This window comes from Triturus cristatus, chromosome 11, assembly GCF_964204655.1.
Source record: "Triturus cristatus chromosome 11, aTriCri1.1, whole genome shotgun sequence".
Lineage (NCBI taxonomy): Eukaryota > Metazoa > Chordata > Amphibia > Caudata > Salamandridae > Triturus > Triturus cristatus.
The window spans coordinates 493,680,129-493,701,427 of NC_140594.1; the positions used below are offsets into that span (position 1 = coordinate 493,680,129).

At 42.2% G+C, this 21,299-nt stretch overlaps 1 protein-coding gene across 1 annotated transcript in view; it reads right to left on the minus strand.

Annotated features, from left to right (window-relative positions):
• The window catches only part of LOXL2 (lysyl oxidase like 2), a 377,239-nt gene that overhangs the window by 38,677 nt on the left and 317,263 nt on the right, over nucleotides 1-21,299 (minus strand). The gene's annotated exons all lie outside the window — the stretch shown is intronic.

The following is a 21,299-nucleotide window of genomic DNA, read 5'->3' on the forward strand; positions in this document are numbered from 1 at the left end:
TTTTGCCGTTTCCATGTGTGCCGCATTGTGCAGCACACATAGAAACGGCAAACTGCCATGAATGATTGCTTATGTCCAGGAAGGTGCCCCTTCCTGGACATAAACAACCATTTAAAAATGAAGATTTGCAACTTCTATGCGTGCTGCACACCGCCATTCTGGATGGTTTATGTGCAGGAAGGGACACCTTACAACACGTAAGCAATCATTTCCTCAACGCAGGCACCCTTGCACTATGGTGCAAGGGTGCCTGCATTAGTGCTAGGCAAATGAATTTAGCCCCTGTGCAGGGAGAAACGCAAGGGTGCGCCGTATTATTGTAAATACGGTGCATCCCTGCATTTCCAAAGTGATGGAGTGCAACAGCAATTTTGGAGCTAACCCGCACTCTGCCACTTTCTTGTAAAAATGCTCCTTAGTGCGGACCCAAAAAATGAGTGTCAGTGTCCCCAAACTGAAACCGCCCACAGAAATTAAGCACTAGCTTTAACTGTGTATTGATGTCACATATTGCTGTTGGAGGGGTTTAAACCTGTGCATGTAGAAAAAAACGAACTGGGAAATAGTCGCCTTTCAGGCTTTTTTTTTAGTAGTTTTTGCCCCTTCATACGTGAAGTTCCATCATTTTTTAATGGGTGAGTTGATACACATTTCAAAATTAAGAGGGACCTGTGCCTTCTTGGATGTGTTTATGGTCTGTTAACATTACCAAAGACAAATGCAGAAGAGTGTTAACCACTGCTGTCAACACCTTCTGCAGTCACTGCTCAGAAGGAGCAAGGAAATACAGCTGACTCGGAACATTTTTGAGATCCATGTTTATGTCTCGTTACTTCTCTCTTATTGGTGGAGCATCAGTTTAAAGGATGAATATGTGGCACAGCAATCACTGTTGTAGCAGGTGCAGTGGCACCAGAAACCAGGCGTCTGAGGGACTTGCATTCCAATTCAGGCTGTCTTTTACTACCCAACCAGAAACAGAGTCCATTTTTCCCCCGGTGGGGCCCAATGATGGGGGATTTCAACAGACGATGACGTGGGAAAATCAATTATTTATTTAATTTACCCTCGTCATTGGCTGTCAAAATCCCCCCCACCAGGCCCCACCACTCTTACCTGCAGCTGGACAAAGGAATGTAACTTCTCCTGTTGCCCTATCCGGATTCCTTGCACTGGCATTTGTGATGTGATGTTAATGCCCGCAGTCACTCAATCATTGGCTTCTTAGGCACCGAGTTGAGCACATTAACGTAAACCTAACACATAGAGGTAATAATTACCATAAAAAAACAACAAAACAACCTGGGGCTTGATTTCGACTTTGATGGAAATGGAAACTCCTCTAATTTCTGGAGGAAAAGCCACCACCATAGGGGAATCCACCACTGGAAATTCCTCAACATGTCATCCACGGTGTAGGGGTGCCTCTCAAATTTCAGTATTTCCTTCAGAAATCAGAGTATTTTCCACCGCCAACCCATTTCGCAATATCCCTTTGCTTTCTTACTTAAAATGAGGTGGTCTTGCAGGTTTCTCAGGGCTGAAGGTACTGCATATATGCATGGCAAATGCTTGGCCTGTTGTGTGGCGCTTGTTTGGGTAATTAGTTGGTGCTTTGTCTGCAATGATTGGAGGTCACTTGATGGGACATACCCCAATGTTTCTCACGGTTGCAACTGTTGTATTTCTTTGGTTCACACTTCTGATCTAGACATAATGATGATAATACTTTAGATAGGATTTCCTTAAGATAAAAAAACTGTACTCATCCATATCCTAGACTCTTGACGAGAGACGATCAACAACTGATTCTTATTTACTGTAAATACCACAAGTGGGCATCACAAGCATGGATATAAACATCTAATATGTTAATTTATTTTAGATTTTATATGTCACATTGGAACACCGCAACTTCAGAGCACTTTGGAAGGAAAGAGTGTGAGGTTTACAACTATGAACCAAGCTGAAGGCTAACATTATTGAGAGTGTAGTCCATCAGATTAAGCAAATAAAGTATTCTATCCTTTCTGTCTAGAGCGTTGTCAATATAGGTGTTTCCCAACAAACCGGTTGTATCTTGACTGTTGTGGGAGGCAGGCATGTGGCGCCCTTAGTACTAGATCACTTGGAGCAGCAGATGTAGACACCAATAGTACAGAAGCATTAACAAAACTAATAGGTTTTGCCTATGCGTGATCTATTGGCTTTGTCAATGTTTTTTAGACATGTTGCACAGCAGCACTTGCTGCTGTGCAACATGGCTTAAAGTAAAGAAAATACAAAGTGATATAATGTAGTCAAAGGTGACCGCGTCACAATGCTTTTTTTTCTTGACTTTAAGACATGTTCCATAGCAGCTTGCGCTGGGGTGAAAAATATCTAAAACTTGCATTGACAAAGTGAATAGATCTTGTAATGGCAAAAGCCATTGGGTTTGCTAATGCTTTTTGTGACAGGCCCCTCTTGGCTTTCCCATCCATTAAGTCAACAGCAGTTTGCAGAGCTGAGCCAGCAATATTCACAGTGTTGCTGGTGTCAATGCCCTTAAAGCCTTGAATTTCCTTAACAGATAACATGAAAAAATGCTATTTCTACTGGTTCTGCCATTTGTAGATATTGGGGAAGATGTGAAATTCTTACATTGTCTTAGCATTTTCATAAACAACTAGTCTGTACAATGTATCTATATTGTGGCAGTGATTAACGGTTTCCTTGCACTGTCAAGCCAGAGTTGCTTTAAGCAAATATGAATAGCCACAAGGGACAGCTGTGGGATGGGGACAAGCAACACAAAGAGGGGCGGGACATGGAGTGCAGGCATGAACACTTCTAGAGTGCATATTCAAAAGTAAAAAGAAAAGTGCCTCCAGGAGCCTGCGGACAATGGAAGGACACTGGCTGCAGACAGGAAGCTGTGCTAGGTCCCTGCTCCATGGCATGGACAGAACCTGGGAGAAAGCAGGAGGAGGCGAGCAGCCGGAGAAAGCAGGAGTCAGGACCAGTATGAAGCAAGGAAACAAGAGTGACATGGAAGACAACAATGCCAAGTATTGGTAAGTAATGAGTGGGCTCTCAGCCTGTTTTGAAGCTTTAGTTTGTTTTAACAATAGATTTTTCCGAAAGCACATGCATGCGAAAGCCACAAAGTAGCAGCACCACACATGTAACCTGATGTTGTTCTGAAGCAAAAGGCAATAACGAGACAGCCTGCTTTTTCTGGACAAGTAAGGGCATAACTGTAATCAAAACCTTTAATCAGAAAGCATTAATGTACATAATTTACAAAAAAATATGTGTCAAAATACAGCACTGCCGGACATCCCTATTTAAATTACAGTCTTGGTGCATTCCCCATTGCTTCCGAATCTCAAAGAATCCGTCAGACCATGGTGAAGGTCCTTTAAAGTAACAACCAGTTAGAGTTCCACCCCCATGCGCCCCAGGTCAGCCCAGAACTGGTCTCTGTTTACCTTGTCAAAGGCAGAGCTGAGGTCCATGAAGACAAAGTGTATAGGTCCTCTTTTGGACCTGGTGTATTTATTTATTAGACGGTGTAACTTAAGATTCTGCTCCACAGTGCCCCCGACAGACCCAGACCCATACTGCAGGTCAGACAGTATGTTGAGCTCGTACGCCCAAAGAGTTAGTCTCTGCAAAATAACCCGCCCAATGATTTTCACCTCGAGGTCAATTAACGAGATATGTCTGTAACAAGCAGGGTCATTCCTGCCCCCCTCCTTGAATGCAGGTACTATTACAGAATGAAGCTATGCCTCAGGCAAGCAGCAACTGATGGCAGCATTGATGTGAAGGGTAACAAGAGGAGCCCATAAATCCACTAGGGATGTAAACAGGTACCCCGGGACTCCATTTACACACAGGGCCTTGCCCGCAAGAAGGGATAAAATTGCATCTCTTATCTCCTCCTGTGAAGCATCAGCTTGCCTCCCTGTTCTATGGGCAGAATTAATGGTTCTGAGTCCTCACCCTGGTATAAGGCAGAAAAGTGATTCACCCAAGCCTGGAGCAGGACTAAAGCTGCCTGACCATTCACACTCCCAGTCCTTGCTGTTCCTCCCACACTTACTACTAAATCCTACTTACATGTGCAGAGACTCTGCAGTAGGGGCAGAGACAGGGGTGGCTCCTCCGTTAAGGCGGAGGAGTGTCGCCCCACTAGTTTAAATGCCCCCAGATGAAAAATAAAATGGTAATAGACATTATTACCATGTTATTTTTCATTGACTCTGCAAACCACCGAGCCGAGTCTCAGGACGGGGAAGGGGGCAGGGCCACTGCTGACAGGCAGCAGCAGAGAAGAGTGAAGGTCTGGGCCCTTGAAAAGTGCACATGTTTCTGCGGGTGGCCGTCTTGCAACGGCCAGTCAGACATGTGCACTTTAAACCTCTCAACCCAGCTGTCTAACACAGCTGAGTGGAAACCGTGCGAAGGCCAACAGTGCTCTTTGGAGCACTGAGAGAGCCTGCTCCATCCAATCCTGGCACTGCTCTCATGCTGGTTGAGAGCAGCGCCAGGATTGGTTAGGGGAGTTGCTGGGCCCGAGGAGAGAAGAACAGTGGGACGCAGCGATGAGTGCAGCAAGATTAGTGTGTTTAATTTCCTTTAAAAAAAAAGTGTATTTTATGTTCATAAATGCCCTAAATTGTGTGTATTTTGCTAAATCGCCAAAAGGCACTACATTACCGTTTTAAAGTTAAACATTTTAACTTTAAAACAATAATGTGATCATTGTCAGAATTAATTGAGTTGATATATTTTTTCTCCCCACCCCCATAGCTTTCAGGCACCACTGGGCAGTGAACTCCGCATACAAGTATAAGCAAAACGTGCATTTTATAGTATACATTTTGTAGTACTACAAAATGCACTTCAAAGTTCTGTTTGGGAATCAGGCCATATATGTGAAAAAATCATGAATCTGCTACACCCACATGGTGGTAAGGCTGTTTTAGAATACATTTACCAGAGGAATACATGGCGGATGAGGGGTGGCAAAAGGACAGAGAGCTTATCGCGGTAAGATGTTGGACGGCAGACCAGGCTGAGTTGAGACTTTGTGATACTGTGGAACCAAAGACTGCAATCTTCTGTTGGTGTGCACCAAGCAGAGAGCTCCCTAGGGATGGCCTTGTACAGTGAGTGTGAGTCCCTTAAAGAGTTCCTTCTTTAGAAATGACAGGGTGAGCAGGTCAGTTTTAGCTCATTCCAGTGGGTTGCTGCATTTTATTGTCCAACCAGAATCTGCAGCTATCTAGACCAATGAAGGTAAATCAATTAAGCTACAGAAAATTAAATAACTTTAACATGGAAAGCTGCACCTCAAAATGCTCCCTTCAGTATGTTCATTCAAGTATCCCCCACCCTACAACACAGTATCTGATGTATACCACTGTCAAAAGGGCATAGATGAAAAATTCAGGTTGAAGAGATCAGAGAATGGTCAGAGTTAAGCATTTTCTATGCTGAATCAAAGAGGCACCCATTCACTTGTAAGGTGGGGCAGTCTTCAGGCACTGTAATCAGTATGCCAGAGAAGAAGAGTTTAAAAGAGAATGTGGCAGAGTCCTTGAGACAGGCTGCCTTTTGTGGCCGTGCTAGACTGCATGGTTTCACAGCCAGATGGGCAGAATCAGCCAGCAGCACGAAGGCATGCATTTATTCCAATAAAATTGCTTAAGCAAGCAAAACCTGCATATTTTCCATAAGGAAATAGTGTGTTTGTGAACCGCCCAACCTAAAAATACTGCCAGAGGTTCTTGGTGTTCCTTCACGCTTCCATCGGGCCTCTTGTTCCTCGGTGTGGCGATGTTTCCTTTAAATACAGTCAACGGCCGGGAGTACATAGGAAAGGGCTGAGCTACAGAGCTGAAAAGGAGGCCTTTTGTGGCAGCCAAAGTATTTACTTTGAAGTTGGAGGTTCTGCCTGGCTCCATCCCAAAAATATTAGGTCTTGGGTAATTCCTACAAATTTTGCATCGCTGAAATAGGTGTTTATAGTGTGGAGTGTTTACTGAGTCAGGGTTCTGAACAGGAATGTGTTCTTATTCCTTCTGATAGAAATCTCTGGTGATTGATGTTTGCAAAAACAATTTGTTGCTCTCTACTGTGTAGCAAGATAGGAATAGGGACAGTACGGGCTACGGCAGTAATTGGGAAAGACATTATCTGGTTCCTTCGCAGAGATGTGATACATAGGCAGTGGTATGCCCCCTGAATATCGAAGCAAGAATATGGAGGTATACAACTATTGAGGACAAAATATTGAGTCCAAAATCTATGACCCTGACAATATATCTATTTATCTTCTAGGTACTTAGACGCCGAGTTAGTTATAGTGAACCTATACCTCCTCTATATGCACTTATCTTTCAAAATCTTCATCTTTGATATTTTGTTAACAATTTTCTTGCATCGCAATATTCATAGTCTTTTTTTTTTTTTAATAAACATTTTTATTGGCATTTTGACACAAAATAAAGCAACCAAACAAACAGATCAGCACCGGTTAACACACCCACCTTGCCCGCCAGCCACCACCCCCTCTCTCTCATTACACAAGGAGCCTGTTCCATAAGTATTCTGTGGTTGGCACCATCGTCCTCAGTATACACCACCGCCCATGCCCCTGGGCTGTACACACCTTCCGCGAACCATGCAGGACCCCCCCACTCAGCCACCTCTCTAGAGACCCCCCTCCAGGCCATGATACGAATATTCATAGTCTTGATATTCAGTAGTACAGTCATCAGCAGTGCACGGGGTAGAGTATGCGGTTAAGTGGTTAGAAGGTAGATTGTGATACCTTAAACCATGCATCATAATTATTTACTTGTACAAAGTAAGGTATTTTGTGAAAATCACTTTATCTCCTAATAGCTCAGTTTCTTTAGCTGCCAAAACTGGGAGTGCTTAGAAAGAACACAGATAAATAGGTCCTATAAATCATGAAATTATCATTTTCTAGAACAGCCACCGCAAGCCTTGTAAGACTTCACAGAGTCCACCTGAATGCCTATTTGTCACCTTGGTCCTCTCATTGAGTGCAGCAAACCCAAATGAATTTTCTAGGTACTGTACTTCATTGATTCATACAATATGATCCTATTGTCACCAGATTGTGAAGAAGAGTTTCCATCAGTGTGGCCCAATATCTCAATGACGGCTGGCCACCGAGTCAAGAGTTTCTGATGGAGGAGCCAGATGAGGCTCAGCTGTTGGAAATTTGATGGTTTCCCCACCTCTAAAAGAAGTTGGGAACCACAGGTTTGTTGTGGACAACGCCCTGATCATTTGTTGTGGGATTCCCACTCCACCAAATCTTACATGAGGCCCCAGGTTATCTTTTTCAAATATGAAGATAGTTAAGGTGCATGGTTAAGGTACACATTGGAAAAACTCAATGAATTGCTTCAGATCATTCACATCGACGGTAAATAGCACTCATTGCTAAATGCGAAACCTTACCTTGAGTTTCCAATTGCTACAAGCTACGGGAATACATCATATGAAGTCCATAAGTGAGAAAAGGCTGAGCTTTGTTTCATGGATATGGCCACATTCACACAACTGACGAGACTAAGTAATTCCATGTTATGTAGGTATCGAGGTGTTGTAACAATAGATATATCTATCTCGCAAATGAAAAGCACTGATTCTGTCAACCTCGAAAGGATGGAAAGCCGAGTTGGTCCGGCCAGGAATCAAACCTCTCAGCTGTCTAATCGACTCAGATATTAACAGTGGCTGCAGCAAACGGGCTATGTTACCAACTGTTGCAGGCTAGGTACACCAAGGCCCGGAAACAGTGAAGATGTCCAGGGCAGATAGAGAGGAGCAATGGACACGGCGATGGACAATGGATTTCCCACTGAATTGGTGTCACTGACTTTGAGTGTGAGAGGACAGCATCCCAAAAGGATCTACTGAATGGGATTGGCAACAACCACAGTGCTTTAACCGATGCTGTTTTGTATTGCCATAACCCCCCCCCCCACAAAGATCACGATGCCACAGCAGCTGTTGGCAGTCGCGCCATTCACTAGGCACATGCATACATCACCGTACATGCATGCACCTCCAGAATGATTTGGGCACCGTTTAGATTTACTTTTCACTGACTAATCTAAGCTGACCCTAATTACATTTCACAATAAAAAATATACCTTAAACAATCCTAAAATCTAGCAAGTTGCTCCTCGTATTTATAATAACATCTCTGAAGCAGCTTAAGCGACATGTAACGCTAAAAAGCTCCAAAATAAATTAGGACCATTTTTTAGCACATTCCCAACCTATCCGCAGCAGGAAGCAGTAACTGTAAATCCAACTATGTTTAAAACAGGCACCTTAATGCTGCAGTAGGTTGTTTTTGCATTGGATTAAATCTGCCATGTTATTAACTAAAACCAAGAAATATTGGTTGTCTATTCATGGTAGACTAATACACGGTTTTGAAAAGAGAGTAGAGCTTGCTTAGGCATGCTGTGGCCACTAATCCAATGTTTCTAGGCCAGCTCTGAGTGGTTTTACACTTGTTTGATTTATGAAGGCTTCTTGGTTTCCGCTCCAAGTCATTATCCCGTCCTTAATGGAGATCTAATATTATCTTTATTATTATTGGCAGTGCCAAGTAAAAGTGGTTCCTACTTTGAAAGCCAAGATCAGTGCGAACGTTCAATGTACATAACTAAGCATTGACTCAGTGGCGGCCAACACAGATAAAGAGTGGTAGGTGGGTGGAAGGGCGCAGGGGGACTTTAATTATAATTTTTTTTTAAAAGACTTACCCGGTGCTGCCAGCTGCCTCGTGTTCCTCCACATTCTGTTCCTGGTCCCAGCGGTCCCTGGGACAGCATCACAGACTCCCCAACCAATCCCCACTCTGCTCTCAAGCATGAGAGCAGTGTGGGGATTGGCCTGAGTGGGCTGGATCAACACTCATTCAGGGACCAGGGAGTCTGTGCTGTCTCTCCAACCTGGCTTTGCAATTCAGCTGGGTTGGAGAAACCTAAGTGCGCATGTTAGTTTGGCCAGCCTAAGACAGATGGCCAAACTGACAGGCATGCTTAAAAGTGCACCTACCACTCCTCCTCCCCCCTCCCATGGTCCAGCCCCACCCCTTCCTGCACACGCTGACTCCCCCAGCAGCTGAAAAATAAAATGATAATAAAATATTGTTTTATTTTTCAGCTGCTGGCTCTGAGCCAGTGGGACGACGCTCCTCCTCCATTGCGGCAGAGCTGCCGCTGCATTCCTACTACTCTTCCATTGAAAACAAGCATTGGCATAGCCAATAGGTCTCGCCTTTGGGATCTTTTAAGTGTTTAGCCATGCAACAGTTGCATAACTAAATACTTATAAGGTCCCAAAAGCAAGACCTATAGGCTATGCAAAGCGGCCATGCGGCCGCAAAAGTAATCGCGGTAAAGCGCGGCGCGCGCTCGCGCACATGCACTGTAGCTCTAGGCTGGCCTAGTAGCACTTTTTGGAGCCCTCTCAATAAGTCTTGCCAGACCAGCGCATGCGCTGGGTCAGGCAAGACCTAAAAAAGGAAGGGGAGCCAGACTTTCGCATCTCTTCATAAACCCTGAAGCAGGATACACTTTGCAGCTTCAAGTAAAGATAAGCAGGCAGCCCCTTGAGTAAGGCTTGAACAGGCCTCATCAGCAGGCCCAACTTAAAGACCAGAGTCCGAGGAGAGGGAGAGAGTGATCCCTTGCATGAGTATGTGAGGGCAGTGTGACAGAGTGCATACACATGTGTGTGCACACATGCAACACTGGAATTGTTTGATTGTGCACATTTGACCATCCGCCTCAAAATTTGCAAATCCGCCCAAGATCCACCCAAGAATATCTTGTTTTTAGTTCAAAAGGATTAAAAGTCTTTTATAAACAAAAAAGTAGGTCCACACCTGGTGCAGCGCAGTGGCAGATCAATGCGAAAGGTGAACTGATCACTATTCAGTTGCTGATTGCTCTATTCGGGTGTTATACTGATACTAATGAGGTGAAACCTTGATCCCAGAGACTATGAATGTAAAATAATATGATAAAATAAAGAAATAATGCTGCCAAGTTCTCTGCTATTTCTTAAGTTGCCTTTCTTGCTGTGTACTTTTGTCAACCCTGCTTATACCATGGTCCTCCACTTCTGCAGCATTCCAATGGCCTGAATGTAATTCATTCACAGATGTTCTCGCAGACACGAAGCCTGAGAGTCTAGAAAATAGTTTAAATTAGTGGTAGTATCGGATATGTAAGATTTAAAAGATACCATGTGATAACCCCAAAAATGTAACCTTAACACAGCTCTAGGCATGGGTGTCGATTCAACAAAATGCCAGGGGTAGCGGAAGTGACATCACACACTGATTTTGCTATAGCGAAGGCCAGGGGTTTGCAAAGAGAGTACTTGTGGTCACAAGGGGCAAGACAGGGGTCACGACCCCTGGTGACCCTAAAACGAGGTCCATGGCTCTAGGACCACATCATGCTCAACAGAGTGAAACACATTTTGGCCACAAAATAAATACTGACCATGAGTTCTGCATCAATATTGAATGTACATTAGGAGAAAAATTGTTCAAATAAGAATGTAGACTCAACTCCCGCTACATTTCATAATCTACAGAGTACACCTACTAGGTTTCCACTTTGTAAACTTTCAATACGTTCATACATATAATAGCTGCATTAAGAACCATTTGATAGATCAAGAAATGGCGGGGGAGCCATATGTGGCATGGTATATTTTTACTGTTGAAGAAAGAGTATTTACTGTAGAGCGTTGTCTCTTTAGTCAATGGTATATTGGTTATGCGTTAACTTTCTAAAATAGAATGACAGTAGCAAGGAACATGCTGCAGCCAGTGTTAAAAGTTGCCCTAGCAAACTACTCAGGATCTAAAGAATGTTGTATCTTAGGACACTGTAAAGGGCAGCAGAGATTCCAACAGCTATTATCAGAAACGGATCTATGAAGCAAGTGAACATAATACACCAAGAGTCAAATGCAATTCTGTTTTTAGATGTCATTCAAGCTTCCTTCCCAGGATAAGGGTTAAAATAGCAGGAAAGCAATCCTTTAGCGACATAAAAAACTAATCTATTGAAAAAGCAATATCACTTTCCAAATACCAGTTCACCTCTGAATAATTCGTTGAGAAGTTAACACCTATCTCTTTGAGTGTCCACTGAAATAGATTGTTTTGATACATGTGAGAACACACAAGTCATTGCTTATTGAAATGATTGTTAATTTCAGATCCCTCTTCATGACATCTAAACTAATCACCTCATGGGCCGTGGAAGGAAGAAAACAACCCTTAATAAATAAATGCTGGTCATCAAGTCTCGAGTGTGACATTTCAGGCCTTGCTCCCAAGAGTTTGAGACTTTTTACTGTAAAAGGGTGCCAAATGGGATATGAGATCACTGACTGATGCCTTTTGTATCGAGTCAACGGTAATCTGAGTTCATGCATCTAGCATCTTTTAATATCTCACATATACAATAAGTATACTGTCAGACTCTGTCCACCTGGCATTTATAGACCACAATTCCAACCATGATAGACTCAACTGCATAATATTGTGGGGTTTGCTGCTTGTGATAGGTTGGGCCCCAAACACAGTGGCTCTTTTATCTGACCTACACCCCGGCTTCAGTGCGTTTTTCTCAAGTAGCTGACTGAACTAGTAGGGGTGTTCGACAGGGGTGTCTTCTTGCACCCTTCCTGTTCACACTCTACATTAATGGTCTTAAGCAAGCTTTTCTTTCTGTCCACGCAGATTGCCCGAGTATGGGATTGAGATCACTTCCGGTATTGTTATATGCCGATGATACGGTTCTCATGGCTCAAACTTCTGTAGGGCTGCAGCTACTGTGAGACGTTTGTTTCCTTTAAGGGGAGTTTGGATTTGGCAGTCATCTTCACCAAATCATACATTATGGTTGTCGGCTTTCGGTCCACTGGCTCTAGGACCTTTAAGGTGGCCAGTCATACCATGCCCAAAGTTAAGGCCTTTCCATATTTAAGGGTGTTATTTGATGTAAAGGAAAACTAGAAGCCCCTGATTGAGGAAAGAAGATTTGAGCTTGTCAAGGCCACCGGGGCAGTGGCCAGTTTTGTGCATAGGTTAGGTTCTTGGTCACCGCGTGTTCTACTTAAGATTTGCCAGGCCAAATGTGCGTCACAGTTCCTGTATGGCAGTGAGGTCTGGGGGTACATGAAGATGGATAAAATCCACAGCTGAAAAACATTTCTTAAGATGGTTGGTGCAGGTCCCCCAACGTACCCCGGCCTTTTCAGTGCATGCTCAGCTTGAAACCAGTTACCAAGTTGATGTAGTTGCCCTTAAACCTTTGTTGTGTTGGGTTCAGATTTGGACCAGGGAGAGACTTGAATGAAACAGACAGATTCTTTTGGGCTGTCTGTTTCTTGGTCACAGACTTAGAATCCCCTGAATTTCTTATGTGAAGGAAGCGTCTGGGGAAAGCAGACATATCTCTTAATAGCCAATCACTGTCGCTCTTAGAACTGAAACAGTTAAAAGATCTGTTTCTAGAGCGGGTCATGTTGGCTAGAGAACAGGCAGAGTTGATGAAAACCACAGTGAGGGGACACATGCTCTTGAAAACAGTCCAGGGTATGGAGCCTTACTTAGCACAGGCACCCAATCTAAGGGGCAGATTTGCTTTGGCCAGGCTTAGATTTAACCTAAGATCACCTCTTGGCATCACCAAGCGACAATAGCTCTCTGCAGGAAACTTTACACTTTGTAATGTTTTGCAAATATTTTACTATGCCTAGAAAGCAGTTTATTGACCCACTGCAGAAGCCCTTGAATTTCACCCAAGCACACTTCTCACTTATGTTCCTGCAGATCCTCCCCAATGAACATGTTGTATATGCTGTCTCTTGTTTTTTACAAGCTGCACTGATGTCGAGTATTTCTAGACCCCACTGACCAATGTTTTGCTGCTAATGGGTGCCTTTTTATCGGTTTTATTGTTGATTGGTGATTAATGTTAATGTAGTATTTTATACATATGTGTTATGAGTGTATGTGCTGTGCTTCTTGTTCTTTTATGGTTGTTGTTGGAACCTAATAAAGATTTTATGATCATGATGATGGCAACTAATTTTATATCTCACACTTGCAATCATGGGGCTTTAGACAGTACTTTATTAAACATTTACTTAAAATCTGAATTCGTCAGGCAATCTAAGGCTGACTTTGCAGATTATTTGATTTGTCTACTATTTTACGAGGCCGGATATTTACTTTGAATCACTTGACTTTTTAAGACTAACTATTGCTTCATGTCAATGTACTTAACAATTTGATTATCTTTTCTCCACTATAAAGTGCCAAAGAGCTAACTAATAATGTATTCAATGGCCAAAATTGATTCTCTGAGGTTACACATTGCAAATTTGTGATGTGTGTACAGTGAGGTCACAGTGCTATCTCATGTTTGCACATTGTTCCCTGTCTTTACTCATTATATTCCCTTCCCCATCTACCTTCTATAAAATATTTCTTGCTTGTGTGTCTTTAGACTAAAATGTGTGACCCCACACATATTTTCTCCTTAAGCCACACTTGCAGTGAAAACAACTTTGGCAGCTTCTTCAGAAGACTAAAGGGTTTTGCGAGAATTTAATCTGATCTAGCTCCCTGTCCCAAGAAGGATTGAGATTAAATGGCTGGCAGTTTTGGAGAAGCTGCCAGTAGCAAGGGATTCTGTTTCAGATCCCAAAGAAAAGCTCCATTTAAGATCATACATTTCATTGAAATCACAAGAAGCAAATGCATTCACAGTTTACACAAAAATACTCGCTTCACTTAGCACATCATTTAGGACCACTGACCACTAGAAGTAGGAACAATATAAATAGATTCCAATGACCTTCTATTACGTAAATATTCGAACTCTTGACAAGGAATTTGCTGGTGGCATTATGTCATTGCAGTCTTTCCCAGTACCCAATCCGCAGCTCCCTCGTTTACTTTACCAGTACTGTAGGAAATCCACGTTCTGCTTGTTCGTCCTGGATTTTTCGTCTGCTGCTGGGCCCTATTTTTCTGTAAGTTGTAGAGCTCTGTACACCCGACCCTTACTAATCAGTAGTAAAGTATCGAGGATTGACCGTCTGTGATGGCAGCAAATACAAAGCTCTGGTGGGATCTGCTTTTTGCGTCAAAAGCAACCGACCGCAATTACTACCAATGCAAGACCTGCACTTTGAGCGGACAGTGACCGCCCGCAGCAATCATCAATGTGAAGTTCCAGCAAAGACTGGCTCTTTAAGTTACAACAACACCCATCCGCGATGCTTCACCTGGTTTTCACGCCGACAGCCGCCTCCTCATAGCCCCCGCCAACATGAACAGCACTCTTTGTGCAGACTTTAGAAGGTAACCCTTCAGCTGGACTAACTTGGTCCCTGCATCCAACCTTGCTCAATTGCAGTTGATCTGAACTTGTGACTTTCCCCATGACCAGAAAGCCCTAATAACGGTCAGAGACGCTTTGTGCTTCTATGGGCAATTTTCACCTAAAATTTAAATATTAACATCTCTGGTTGTAGTGATTTGATTAATGTTGCTCTCTTATAACTTTATTTATGAATATGTACTCTATTTTTCTAAATTGATTTGGGATTTTACTTGTGTTGTGTTTTCCCTTTCTTACTGTTTGTGTGCTGTGTAAATACTTTACGCCTTGTCTCTAAATTAAGCCCGACAGCTATAGTATCAAGCTACTAGAGAGTTAAGAGCAGGGTAATTTATTGACTTTTGTAGTTCAGCCCGACAAGGATTGTGTTGATTACTTTGAAAGGATCTTCTGTCGATCTCAACGAATAAACCATTTTTTTACACATACATGTACCTTCTATTACGTTTTATTATTATGTCTCTTGTGATTTGACCATGGCGTTTATAGATCATATAGAAACCTTTGTTGTCCATTCATTCCTGCTAAGGGAGGGTGGTCTTATCACTCTTAGCATTCTGCACAACTCTTTAAGTTCATTACTTACAAAGCTGCATTGACACCTATTTGTAGCTATGTATTTTACTTTGTGATCAATAAATACAGCAGTAATACATTCTAAATGAGCTCGAACCTGAGCTCGAACCACTCGAACACACATTCTATGAGCCAGGACGTGATTTTTAGAGTGTAGAAAGTATATTAAAAATAAATTATAAATCAATCTAAAAACACTCTGATATTGATCCCTGGAATCTTGGTGAATCTTCATGGGAGAGTGCTAACACATCTCTAGATTAGCAAGCATTTGTATTAAGCTTTATGTTTGTTGGGTGCTCTTTCATTGGTAAAACTGTAATACTTGGGCTAGTATGTTACATGCTGCAATATCTGCAGTTTTGCTGATAAATATGCTGATAGTGCAAGACTGTACATTTGTGTTCTGCCAGTACAAGTAGGACCAGGACCATACTCTGCCTACTGTAAGACCAACACCTACAGTTCCCTCAACATGTCATTTATCTTTATGAGTGCTTTGTAGTATCAAGGTGGATTGCTGAAAGCTCTGAAGAAGACACTTGATTGCATTGATAGGTTCCTAGATAGACCACATGTCTACCCTTAGAAGAGTAAGACGAGGAATGTAGTCATTCCCTTGCAATTTGTAACATAGCAATGCAACCTTGGGAGGGGACCCTGGTGGGAATGGGACCCTGGTGGGAAATACATCCCCTCGTGATTGACGGTGAAGCAGTGAGACAAGATTTCTCAAGCAACAAGACTGTGTTTTTAAGAGGATCTGTAGGTGTACATTGGTGGCTGAACATTATGACCACTGGAAAAATGAATTGTTTAAATATATATACTGCATAAAACACAGACAAAAAAAGAAATGAGGCAACATAAGGCTGCTTCAACCCTAAATGCAGTATTTAGGGGAAAGGACTTCCCATTAAACAGTGTGGGACCTTGCCGTTTTACTTCGTAGCATCCAACTTCTAAAAATAGTACCGTGTTAAAAAACTATTTGATAAAGTAATGGATCTCCTGTGCTTGTAACTGTAAATTCCTGATATAGTAATACTGACGGGCAAGCATTACCAAATTATAAAATCATGTAATTTTCATCAGTAATAGCTTATGTGGTGTAATGCATGACACGGTCAGTGTAGCAAAGACTGGGTTAACATTGAGCAGTCCCTCAACATTTGAAGTTCATAGCTTCTTTGAGTGCTGTTGTTTACTTTACATTAGACGCCCTACCACCTCACACATGGTGAAGAGGTGATATCACATGCTGAGCACAAGGCAAGCTGGAAACCCCTAAACAGAGTAGATTCCTAGTACGGTTTAGGAGCACCTCTGCATGGTTGCAGGACAAGGTTTTCCAACCTCTTAAGGGTTTGGGAGGAGATGGCAAAAGCCTTTGTTTGCGCTTTTTGGTCAGGGGAGTAATGGCTGCTTGGCCTGTGCTGGGTGCAAAGCAACACCCTCCGCTTCAAACATCTATCCACTCTCCGGGATCACTACGCTCCACACATTTTTTCAAGGTTGGCAGGCTGAAACTACCGTACCAGTATCTCAGTAGGTACAAGCATTATTACATTTCCCCTTCAGAGTGACTTGATTCTCATGCACTGACAGTAGATACTCGAGCGTGGTTTATTCGTGGTATTGAGGGAACTCACAGTAGCAGGCGTTCTCATGAAGAAGTAAGTAAAGAGGAAAGAAAACACTGATGCAAAATATAATTGAATCTAAGTGTGACCTTTGCAAAATTAGCTCTAATTACATTTTATTTGGCTGAAAGAATTTGCATGTAGTTCTAACAATGAACTGCGCACTTACATTTGAATATAGATCTAATTGGATGAGGGATGACCCTTCTGTCGGAGCCAGGAGTCTGTGTTCCAGTGCAAGAATTCCCTGGGAAGTTTGTGCAGAGCCACAAATTCACAAGTAGCTTAGTATTCATGAACATTTTCTCAGGCCATCCCCATCCTAGAAACATTTGGGTAGGATACATCTGTTCCACTGGTTGGAACGAGAAAGGAACGCCACCAAATTTGGTGAGGGTTTTGGGAAGGGCTTAGCCACATAGGCAAATATTTTCCCAATGGTGAAAAGAGGGAGAAGTATTTTCCCACTGGTTAAAAGAGGAAAGATAACAGTAGGCAGCTGCCTTTTCATGTGCTTGGAGATTTTCGCTTGAGCAAATATGTAGGTAATGTGAGGTCATTTTATTTATTGCTGGCATAAGTTAAAACAAATCAGAGCAATAATAAATACAAAATAAAAAGAAATAAAAACATGTAATATCTGCTGATCAGAAAATAGAATTTACAAAGGGTTTAGGAAGTATGCAGTTACAGCTTTAAAGGAGTACACCTGGTAATCTTTTCTGAATTCTAGATCAACCCAATAATTTCAAATAATTCACACAATTGGTTTATATTTACCGGTGAGGTGCTGAGAGAATGACTTTATGGAACAATACTGAAGAGACAGCCCCCCTCTCACTGAGGCTTCGAGGCTTAATAGCCTTAACTGTAGTTCTGCACCATTGAGAAAGGACCAGACACAAATCAAGCAAAGCAGACCCACTCCCCTCCCCCCCGTAGAATGTGTCACCTGTGGATTTTACAACCCGTGGAATTAGCATTGTGATCCTTGGTCAGTAAAATGAGTCATGACCCTCACCAATTCTTCAAACAGGATTCATGAGCTCAAGCTGGGACTGAATGGTGAGTTGGAAGAAAACCAACCACTGCTGGAAAAGTCTGTGCTTAACTCGTAAAACAGCTGTAGGCTGGACTGGCGCCAAGACAGAGGCCTACGCTTTCAATAAAAAACACTCATGTGCCTGGAGTACATAATGTTCTTTCACAGGATGCTTCTGCACTGATTCATCTTCAGGCATAGTCAATTGAACAGTTGTATCTGGCAACTGGGAAAACTCTGAGTTAGTTTTCATGGGAGTGTGTTTGGAGCCATGGAACCCGGGTTGGGCAACTTAAAACTAAGAAGAGGTCTGATACTGCTCAGGCAGTTGAACTTGAGACTGGTGTCAGCCAATGGTGAAGGGCATGAACTTCAAAATGGTTTAACTAAAATAAAGGCCCTTTTTGTTAACTTTGTAAAGAAAGTGCCTTCCCCGTTATGTTTCCTTGACCTGCGGATCAGTCAATGGGAATGTACCAGCCATAAAGGGCACACGGAAGAACATTCTTAGGGGGAGACAGTGTTTTCCTTCAGAGATTGGTGGGCTGACATGGTTTCACTGGTTATTACTGCACCTATTTCGATCTCTATACAGCTCGAACCACAGACATGTTTACTAGGTATAGATGTTAATAAAACAAAATATAAAATAAAAAGGAGATCTGTACATTTTACGCTGTTACTAGCAAAGCGATTCAATTGTTATGAGCAGGACCCTGAGATATAACAATGGATCCCCAACGTCATTGGATGGACACTAGCAGAAGAAATAGAAATGAAGTCGATTAGAACTAAAGAAGAATTACAGGAAGGTATAGAGTTATGGAAAACATTAGCATGCATTTTGATTCATGGCCCAGATGAACGAGGCCCCTGAATTAATGAAGACCCTATGTTAATAAAAAAAGCAATTTGTCTTAATGCTGTGTCACAGTTGTGCATTGACATGTGTAATGCAATGCAGGTGAAGTGTCTCAATAACTATAACTATAATGGATCTAAAATATCTGTCCATGGAAAATTGTATGGAAGCTTTGTGCACTTAATTTTTTATATGTTGTAATATAAAGCTTAATAAAAAGCTATAAAAAAGGTTACTGTGGCAGATCGCGAAGTATTACAATATTTCATGAGATCCTTTTCAGACTTTCCTGTAAACTCTACTGCTTATACCCATTTTAGTTGGAAATGTTTGCAGGAAAACAAAACAGTGGATCTCAATAAAAGAAACTCTTCTCAACTCACTTACTCTGTCTGCTTTCTCAGTGCAATATCGTCGCACTGACATTCTCTCTCTCCCCCCCCCCCCCCCCCATACCAGTCTTGGGTTGCTCGTGTTCCACTTCAAGGTGGATCTGGCTTGCCAGTTCAGGATTAATATTATTCCTTTGGGAGCAAGACCAAGGCTGATTTGCAAATGACCAGGTCTAATCTGATGTGGCATGGTAGGCAAACTCGATGGACTAGAAAGTGGCCCCCGCTAGACACCAGTGGCGAGATTATTTCATGCATTCTAGCCATCCCTTTTTTGTTTACTCGGGTTTGTCTGGTTCTGTCAGCGTTTCTCTCTCTCTCTCTCTCTCTCACACACTCTCTCTCTCTCTCTCTCTCTCTCTCTCTCTCTCTTTCTCTCTCTCTCTCTCTCTCTCTCTCTCTCTCTATGCTGCTCAAACACACTATACAGACAGCATCACTCCAAGCATAGCAGACCCGACTAACATACAAAAATATCAGCAACAACTACAGCCCGAAGACGTCAGAAAGATGGACCATCCCCCCAGGTCATCTACTGAACTCTGACAATAGAGTAGCCGAGAACAATGATGCATCAGCGCAACTTCAAGGGTCCTGTAACCACATAATGCATTTAAAGATCCCTTCTGACATATATACTTAGATATCAACATAAAGGACTGGTGGACAGAGCTACTCAGCTCCACAATCTGCAAATGAATCATAAATCAGCAGTACAGAGTGAAACTAAAAGGATTATTTAACTTCTTCGTACACCAAGAATACATGTTCATGCATGCACTTTCTGCTCTAAAGAGAATGAGATGGAATAAGAGAAAAAAGTAAAGAAAAGGGTGAACAAAAAATAACACAAACAATGTGCATATACCTTTGGGTGTGTTGATCTGTAGACTTGGTAGACCTAGCTCTGCAACTGATGTTGTGTATGAAAAGATCATTTACATAAATTCCACTTTTGTCCTACCAGGTGTTGATTTTCTGTTATTAACCCCACCCAATGACCTAATCATTTTGTACATGATACTTAGGACATAATATACATGTCAGATGATATTTTGTCAACAATATTCTGGAACTACAACACAATTGACATATATATGGATCCTCTACACCAAGAACACTCCTGACCAACAAAGTGTGAAAGACACTCAAACAAGCACATACTCAAGATTTCTGAGCATATTTAAATTATGAGAGAGATCTCCTGCTCCTATGAATACAAGGCGTATACGCGCACACAAACAGTTACAATAATTCTAGGAAGAGATGTATTGAGATTTGTTTGAGACATGGATGTCTGTCTGCAGATGTGCACAGACCCTGGGATCAAAACAAATATTTCTCTAAACAAACACTAGGGCAAACAAATCGTACAAAATGGTGCAAAAACCTTTGCTCTGTTTTTTTTTTATGTGGATGAAGGAAAATGGCCCATTCCTCATTGTGCACCGCTAAAATGTTAGCCTACAATGACCCTTAAGGGTATGCGCCAATTACAGATGCTGTGTCTGTGTGACAAAGGACTCTTCAAAAATCCCCATGAGTGCATATGAATCTCCACGCTCTAACAGTACCCTTAGCTGGTGAATGGAAACAGCTAAGGAAACTGTCAGGTGATTTTGATTATTTACTAGGCAAGTATTTAGCAGCTACAATTATTAAAATGTAAGTCAACTAAACTGCAAAAATACCTGCATTGTGTGTAAAGTGAGCTGCAGCTGTCATAGTGTATTACAGAGGGCTGGTGAAACATGTGACAGTACAAACCACAGCCTGTGAGATGTTTACCATACATGTACTAAAAAGCCCTACTCTACCACCCAAAACCTCTGCGCATTTTTTAAAGATTGTTGATGCAAGCTCCAGCTCGAGCTCAAAATGGGATTAATGTGTGCAAGAAATGCAGATGTTTACAGCTGCAGTGTGTGTCAGCTGAAATGTGCCACAGATTGTGTAAACACAGCACACAAAGGACTATAATGCAGTAATTGCACGATGCCCCAATCCAAGGTGTCAAATTAAGTGGGCACCTTATTTTTTGCAGGTTCATGATGATCGAACCCTAAATGGCTCTAGTTGTTGCATGGGTTTATCCCCTGTCAAATGCAGACCCGGTAAAAAAAAAAAAAGTATTTTTTTGTGTTAATAGATTTCTCGTGCTTGTGCACGGATTATCATCATTGGTATTTTTTGTCTCAAGACGTCGCTGATTGTGATAAAATGAAAAACCCCCAAAACGGGTGTCCTGAAATCAAAGGAAAACATACGAAATGTTTGTGAATAATAGAGAGAAGC